Source organism: Dipteris shenzhenensis, chromosome 1, assembly GCF_047967505.1.
Source record: "Dipteris shenzhenensis isolate YYH24624 ecotype China chromosome 1, Dip_SZ_1.0, whole genome shotgun sequence".
NCBI lineage: Eukaryota > Viridiplantae > Streptophyta > Polypodiopsida > Gleicheniales > Dipteridaceae > Dipteris > Dipteris shenzhenensis.
Genome location: NC_141596.1, coordinates 39,525,305 through 39,533,601, shown reverse-complemented (window position 1 = coordinate 39,533,601; position 8,297 = coordinate 39,525,305). Strand labels below are relative to the sequence as shown.

The following is an 8,297-nucleotide window of genomic DNA, read 5'->3' as shown; positions in this document are numbered from 1 at the left end:
CTCTTATTGCAAATGAATAAAAATATGTGCCATACAGACATATATAACATGTTTTTTCTTATGGACTTGAAGATTGATCAATTACAACATAAATTCATGCATAATGCTTTAGGATGACTTGATGCCAATTGTAAAAAGCTATTATTAACACCATATAGCTCTTGAGGCTATGGAATATTTATTTAGCACATCTAGAAGGCATATCTCCCAAGAGTATATAGGCATAATGAAAAGGAAAATGAGCAATGTGACTTTTAATTGATCCCACACTTAGACAAATTGATTGCAATTCATGAACAGGTGAGTAATATGCTCTTGCATACGTTGGCATCTCTGATATTTCTCATCACCTTGACCTATTCTTCTGGCTCTACTGGCTGCCCACATAGCCTTATGCAATATTAACCACAAAAGATAAACATGTTTTTTGGGGATATTTTTGTGCCATATTTTTTTGAACCTTTTGGACCAAGGTTGTGAAGAATCCCTTCTATGCCATTTTTTGTTCCTTTTGAGACTCATGATAAGGATTTATTGCCCAACACCTGAACTCCTGGGGTTTGGTTGTAGTCTTTCACCCATCCAAGCAAGTGTATTTCTATCCCATAGGTCTCTTCTTTCCTATATTAGCATAATATCAAACCTACTTAATCTAAAGTCTCTCCTTAGGTCAGTGTCCTTTTCCCACGTGCCTACTCTCATGTCCCGTAGATTGTGCCGACATCTCAATCATTTTTGCTTAGTTTAAGTGCAGCCTTAAGGGATGTATCCTCAAATGTTCTATATCTCCAAATGATGGAAAACCAAAAAGAGTCTCTTTGAAAAAAAGTTCCAGTGTTTCTAGAGATGCCTTTTCAAACTAAGAAGGGTCTCAAAGTCTCCCAAGTTTTCCACATTCCCTTCCAAAGTTTGGATCCTTTGGCTACATAGGGTTCACTTTCAAAGGCAACTATGCCTTTGGGGAGGAATTTCCAATGTTTACATCGAATTGGTTTTACTTTTGAAACGTTCTGTCTGGCTAAAATGGCCCATACTAGGTTAATAGGTTGTTGAAAGGCTTTTAGGATCCAGTAACCCATGAACCAAGAAAAAGAAATCCCAATATTCACTATACCCAATCCCGCATACTTTTTGCCAAAGTGCAATACTCCCTTTGGACCCTAGCTAGTTTTCTCTCACTAAGTTCCCCCACCACAAGAAAGTCCTGAATAAAGAGTTGATTTAGAGAAACAGTGCTTTAGAGAAATTTATGTCTTGCTAAAGTTGGTTGTCACCCTTGCCATTTAACAACTTTACCCTTTATTTTTTGGATCTCCCACTCCCATCTGCTTTTGTTTGTACACTTTCCTCCCATGGGGATACCAAGAAATCTGAAAAATACACCCTTTTTTAGAATTTTACGTGATTTTCTCTCAAACTTATGGTGGGTGGCTCCTTGCTCCATACATACCCACTTGCTATGGTTTATCCTTGACCCTGATGCTGAATAGAAGATTTCTAGACACTATACACTACTCTTACTAATTGGTGATCATTCTAAGGTCTTAGATTTGTGTCATTAGCAAACTGTTGACTCAAAATTTGCATCCATCCCTTGATTTGGAAGCCTTTAATCTCACCTTGTCTACCCATATTGGATAAGCCAACCTAGAGCATCAACAACAAGTGCAAATAGTAGAGTCCCTTGATTTGCTCCTCTAGTTCTTTTCTCCATAAAATTTGTGCCTTGTTTGCCCTTTTTCTTATGGCTTTTAAGAATTTCTTTGTTCTGTCCACTTATCCATGATTTTTGTAGATAGCATGCCAAATTTTGGTAATCTTTTTCTGGAAATAGGGTAGTTAGCTATTTCCCTTCTCCCTTGTCCACATTGATCAAGATTGGTTTGTGGTTAGAGAAAGGTAGAGAAGGAAGCGACAGGTTCTTGCAAAGAATGGTTTTTTCCAAAACGGCTTTCGACGCATAAAACTATTAGTTCTAGATCTTATTTAATTTTTCCACATTGATTGTTTGTCCAAGTGAAAGAGGTATCTTTTGACATATCAATCAACTCCCTGTGTTCCTTACAATCTTGCCAAGCCCTTACTTCACTACCTCAGATGACACTACCCATCCCATTCCTTTTGTCCTTTTGAGACTCTACCATATTAAAACATCCCATAATAATTGTTCTTTCTCTAAAAAGGCAATTATGCCCCACAATAAGGTTCTATCCCTGACAAAATTTGGTAGATAAAAATAGAGAAAATATTATGCTCCAACTTTTCATGGCTGAATTCCTCCCCTATCCCATGGGGTCCTAAAGAAAGCAAAGGCCTATGTAAAAAATTTACCTAATGACTCTATGACACCCAAGACTTTGGCACCTTTACCCTCCTCATGATCTCTTGTAAACCAAATTCTTTTGTTGTTAATTTGGTTAAGCTGCCACTTCAGCTTGCTTCCTTCCACCTTGAGTTTTGGTAAAGTAAGGAGGAAGTCAAGTCTTTAGATCATTTTTCCTCAACTCTTTTGAAAATAGCTACTTTCAAATCATTTGTCAAACCTTGAACATTCACATTGAGGGAAGAAAATTTCTCTTTATCGGTGTATTGCATGATCACTTTGTCTGTGTTCCTCTTTTCTTAAACTGTATTAGGCTTTGCATGGGAGAGATTACAAAGCCCGTGGACATCCTCCTCTTTTCTCTCATGTCCAAATTAGTCACCTCCTTTAAGCCTGCAGTTTGGATTGTTGACTTTTTCTATCTAATTGCATAGTTCTTCTACCTTTGACCAAGGTAAAAGGTGGACCTTGATTTTCCACGTTGGGCCTATTTTCTTGGAGCATACACTTTCAACCACTCTAATAGCTAACATGGATCAATGGCTAAATCCATGAGTACACAAGCTTGTAGATTCCCTCATGGATTAATGAACTTCTTGGCTTCCAGTCCCAAAAATAGACCAAGTGGAGAACATAAAGTATTAATCTGAGGGAAAAGTGAAAGTGGCAAGTCTGAGAATTCTTCCTAGATAGGTGGCTTGGCATATTTGGGTTGAAGATCGGATCCCACATTTGAACCAAAAATGGATGGTTCCTTAGTGTCTAGGTGCTAGTCTGTACAACAGAACTAACCATCTCTGGCTGTTCAATAAGAAAACCATGAACCATGTCTAAGGAAACAAATGCTTGTAATGTTTTGACCTTTTTGAGTCCAAGCATGCCAAATTTGCCCTTCCAAGAAGACTCCAACCGGTTTAGGGTTGTGAATGTAGCCTATCATAGTGCACAAGGCTAACCGTGTGGTGGTTTTATTTAATACTCCATTGTGCACATTAACACTGGGGAGCTTACCTAGAATAGGTTCCCCTCATCTAATCGAGCAATGTTCTGATCAACTTTGTGTGCTCCAGTTCTCCCGAGCTCTTTGGGTATTGGAAAATCTTCCTTGCACTACAGTTCAGGACCACCCACGATGTTTATTTGGGAGGTAGCAAAGCATGGCTTTGAAGAAGCTTCTAAACTCCCCTTGGCTAGTACCACTATAAGCATTCTTTCTTGACAATGAGTGCATGAGCTAGTTCCCTTGCCCATTTTTCCGTGTGACTGCATTCTAACAATAGCAAGTCTGGTTGTTCCTTTATCATGTTGGTGGATCTTCGAACGATGCTATTGGCTACTTCTCGCACTCTTTTGGGCCTAGACAAGCAGACCTGTTTGTCCATGAAATGGTACACACTGTCTTGGCATGTCGTTATCATCACGTGTGTCCATCTTAACATCATTGTAGTTCCCATGTATTAGATTCACTGGAGTTGCATCATCGTCAATCTTGTTATTGGAACCAATAGTTGAAAAAATAGCATGAACCTTGGCAATGATGGTGACATCCCTTCCTTCACCATTGCTAGAGGATTCTATCTCCTACCCAACCTCTAAAAAAGAGAGGAACTACTATCTTTGCTTACTATTCTCCAAAATATGCATGGTCATGAATGGCACTTTGTTATTTTGCCACAAATTTTGTCTTTCAAAGTAATCCTAAATTAGCATGTGCATGTTGTTATAATCTTAAAGTAGCATGTGCATGTTGCTAAGAATGGAGCAACGAACTACTCTTATAGAGACAATATTAGATAGTGGTCCTTGCAACTTCATGTAGTGTATGTTGAACATTAACTACTCCTGTAACGTGTGGAAAATTCTAAAGTTTCATAGTAAGCTGGTGAGTTTAGAAAAGATTACATAAATTATTTCCTATTTTGAACATCCGAGGAAGCATCCATGGGTGAAGCAATGAGCATGGCCTTTTATTCTAGGCTATCCTTGTGTACTACATGATTGCTAATTGCATTTTTGTGTATGTTTTTCCTAACAAACTCTAGACTGCTTCACTATGGACAGATTTCATTTTAGACAAACCGTTTAAGTAAACCAGATACAACCATGTGCTACTGTCCATTCACGTGGGAGTAATCCATTCCTATTCAGCTACTTCTCATAGATTGCTAAATTGAGAATCAACTTAAATAATCCCAAGTGGGAATCATCTTAATATCAATCTCCTTCTCACAAAATGCAAAGGTAGAAGTACACTTACAAATCCTTCTCATTAATAGATTGCACAAAAAAATAAAAAATATATAAAATATAAGTCTCCAACAAATAAGTCTTTGTTGTAGTACAATAGTTGGATAAAATCCATCATAGAGTGAACCTCAAAGTTACCAACGCTGTTTCTTCAATATGTCAAACCATGCCGAATATTTCATCATGCAAATCCGATGGAGAGGTATGCTGACTCACCTGGCACCATCACAACCAAATGAAAGTTAGAGCCATTCATTTTAGCTGTGGAAGCCAGGTTTGGCAACGCCGGCACACAGTAGTACCATAATTCGAACCTTGGCATTCTTACATCACAAAAATATATAAAGGCTAGCATTTATAAATGTCAAAATTAACTCAAGGTAAATGGAATACAGAAGTAGGAACTTTGAATCCCATGGACCTACATCTTCATTATTCCCTCTCCTATTTGTTTCTAGCATCCCTAGATTGCCTGGATTTCAACACCATCCTTAAGCAAGGACATCACAAGTGTAAGAGATAAAATTTTGTAAGAATCTTTACACAAAATTAATTAATCATACTCATGAATGCAATACATCATATGCTATTCAAATCTTTCGACAAGGTGAACCCCTCATGCGCAGGAACAAATATCCCAATAATACCCTGCAGGTCTCAATAAATATAACTAATATCCTTTGTGATACTTTCTGTTTTTCAGGGCCAAAACCATGTTACAACCCTGATAGAAGATTATTCCAAATCATCATGCCATGTCCAGAGTAGAATACCACAATGACCATCAACCTTGTACCTTTATTTTACCATCTATCTCTAGCTTTAATTTAATAATTTACCAGCCATGTGTCTAAACACAGGTATATTCCTGTCACTCACAATAGAGAGTGCATTCTTAAAAATATCACTCCATATCAAAAAATGTAGTCTTAAAATATCAATTGTCTCCAAGAAAAATAAAATGAGATAAATAGCAATTACCAAGTCCTCTGCACTCCTTCAGGTCTTAGACAGACCAAGGTCATTTCTAATACTCAAAATATATATATGTTGTCAATCCAACAAAGTAAAGGGGGCTGCCTATGAGCATCCTCCAATTATGTACTCATAAAATTTCCATAAGACACCACAACATATCCTCATGCGTAGTGATGCAACTGCTTCCGAACCAAATCAATACTACAACCTTTTGTTAATCCATGGTCTTTCTTTTAGTTCCCTGAGAACACATAAATTGACAGAGAAAAATTAATCAATCCTTTGCCAAGGGTCTATGTATTTTCATAGCCATGTATTCACGAATATGCATGGGTCTCTGGGATAAACATTCAACTTGTAAAGCATAGAGGAAGAACTAAATAGCTCTTAGTCCATAAATACAGGAAGAATTCTTGCAGGGAAGCCTAGGTTTTGTATTGACTTGGAAGAGACAATCATGAATCGCAGGGCGAGCCTCCATAAGAGAAACCTTTCTGAAACGACGTAGGACCCAAGTTAGTATAGTACTGGACAAAATACCTCTGATCCATATTCTATGTCATTGAGTCATCCTTATCTATATTAATGGCAATTCTAGACTGCTCTCAAAATCAGCATTGTAACACATACCCCTGCTTGCTCTCAGGTCATTTGAATGTGAGAACAGCTAGCAGGCCATTCAGTGCTTGTAGACAATCTCTACTAGAATGACTGAAGGGAGGAGCTATGAAGCAATCACTCTCTAGAACGTGGCATGTCTCATTCTCAGTACTAAGCATGGTGCTAGGACTCAAAACAGCACCAAAATATTAAGGTTCCTTAAAAATAACTATCACGAGGCAATCAATCATTCACCGATCCAAAAAGTACAGCTCAGGTAAATCAGATTAATGTTTTTTGGCTGAGCAATCAACAATCAGTAAAATGAGAGACCTGAATGAGTTCTAAAAATACCATCCAAAAAACAAGAGAGCTGGGTTTCTGGTTGAAGCACTACTGCTCCTACATATTCACGCTCAGAAAGTGCTCAATCCTCAAAAAATTGCTCATATGGTGACCAGCAAATTAAAAATAAGTGATCGATCACTACCCAGAGCATTTCTCTACGCAATAGCACGTTCATTGTAGCAATAGTTTGTCTCTGAGCTAGGGATCGGTCGATGCCTATAGATTACTTTCCGAAAACTGAACATACCAGGTAGGAAATGCACGACTTCATTGATCCAAACTTCTTAGTAAAAGAAAGTGGGATAAATCTCTATTTCAGAGTATACCCCCCAAAGGCTACAGAGTCTTCATCGGTCCACACTATTGGGCAGATTCAAAACGAACCTTGAATAATAAAAAACCAATGCCGCGGAGTGTTGTCTAGAGTGTAAGCTGCACCCAAAGCAAGATGAGGGACTCTCTCACGACGGCAGAGCGTGGAGGCATGCCAAAAATGGCTTCCCAATAACATACCTGGGAGGGTTTCTCCTTGAAGTACGCAGTGGGCAACTGTTTCACCCACTATTTGCAGTAGGCAAATAGTGGGCAACTGTTTTACCCGCCTCTCCGTCTAATGTATCTCCCCAACAAAGCATTTGGGCAAACTAGTATGCCCAACAATGTCCAAGACAATCTCAAACAGCCCACAAGTCCAAAAAAGTCACTTATTTCCGTCAATCTAACATAGCATTCGGACAAACAACAATTTCCAAGACAACCTCAAACAACCCACCAGTCCAAAAAAGTCACTTGTTTCTATCAATCTAACGGGTTAAAAACTTTGACGCTTACCTTATCAATTGGCGTGTCAAGAACAAATGATTGTTCCTGGATATGAGACTTTGTGCAGTGCCCTGTTACTGTGCCCATGAGTAGTCCAACGACCAAACACTTGCTTCTCCTCAGAACTTCCTGGGTATTTTGCAGACAACAGCTCACTCTTGCCAGCCACATAAAGGAAAAAAGTGCGAAGGATCCTCACAACAACAAAATAGCATGAGGTCGAAAAATAAGCGCAAGGAGGCAACGTATAAGACCGGTGTTCAGTAACAACCTCAAGCTTGAGTGATGATCTAGCAGTTTGGAAAACCAAAGAAACAGATGCCCAGCTCCTCGATCCTAGTCATTTGGAAGCGTCACAAGCCGTGTGCTATGTTCCTCGAGAGCTCCTTATATTACAATCCGTGAGTGTTCAGTAGATACTCCGTTCCCTTTTGAACAAGTTTGAATTACATTCATGAGGCCTTCCAAAGGTTGGCCCAAGTTTAAGAACATATGCTTCAAAGAGAAGTGTCTACTACATAATGGTTAGACCAATATGCCTAGAGCGTTCGAGCAATGCGGTTTTCAACTAGATCCGGGCAGGCATGTGTTAGATTATGAAAGTGAATGATGAGTTGATGTTCTAATACATTGAAAATGTAATAAGATATGGCATGAAGGTATATTGGAAATGAAGCACAATTGAAAATGCTTTCTTATTTGCATAACAAATCTTTGTTTTATTGTTATGTATAATTAGATAGCATTGTTCACGTCTTGTATATAACCACACATTGATGTGGATAGAGAGTTGGCATGTGCATAGAAAGTTGGCAGTGTATATAACCATATAATCATGTGAAAACATGATCATTTGGGCACAAATTTCACATGATATATAACCACATGTTCGTGTAACTACACGTTCATGTGGGGGGAGAGTTGGCACAGTTTCTCTCCAAAAATTATAAGACCAAGGAATGTGCCGTTCCTTGGGATC

General features: G+C 38.6%; 1 long non-coding RNA gene across 2 annotated transcripts; it reads right to left on the bottom strand.

Annotated features, from left to right (window-relative positions):
• Positions 1 to 5,082: 5,082 nt before the first annotated feature.
• On the bottom strand, positions 5,083 to 7,786 carry LOC147905817 (uncharacterized). Of its 2 annotated transcripts, XR_015541801.1 has the most exons (4): positions 7,590 to 7,786; positions 7,328 to 7,447; positions 5,991 to 6,042; positions 5,083 to 5,789 (listed from the first exon to the last, which is right to left on the bottom strand). It is a non-coding gene; the product is annotated as an uncharacterized LOC147905817 (long non-coding RNA). The 2 variants fall into 2 exon arrangements; XR_015541800.1 differs by having other exon boundaries at positions 5,083 to 6,042.
• Positions 7,787 to 8,297: the final 511 nt, after the last annotated feature.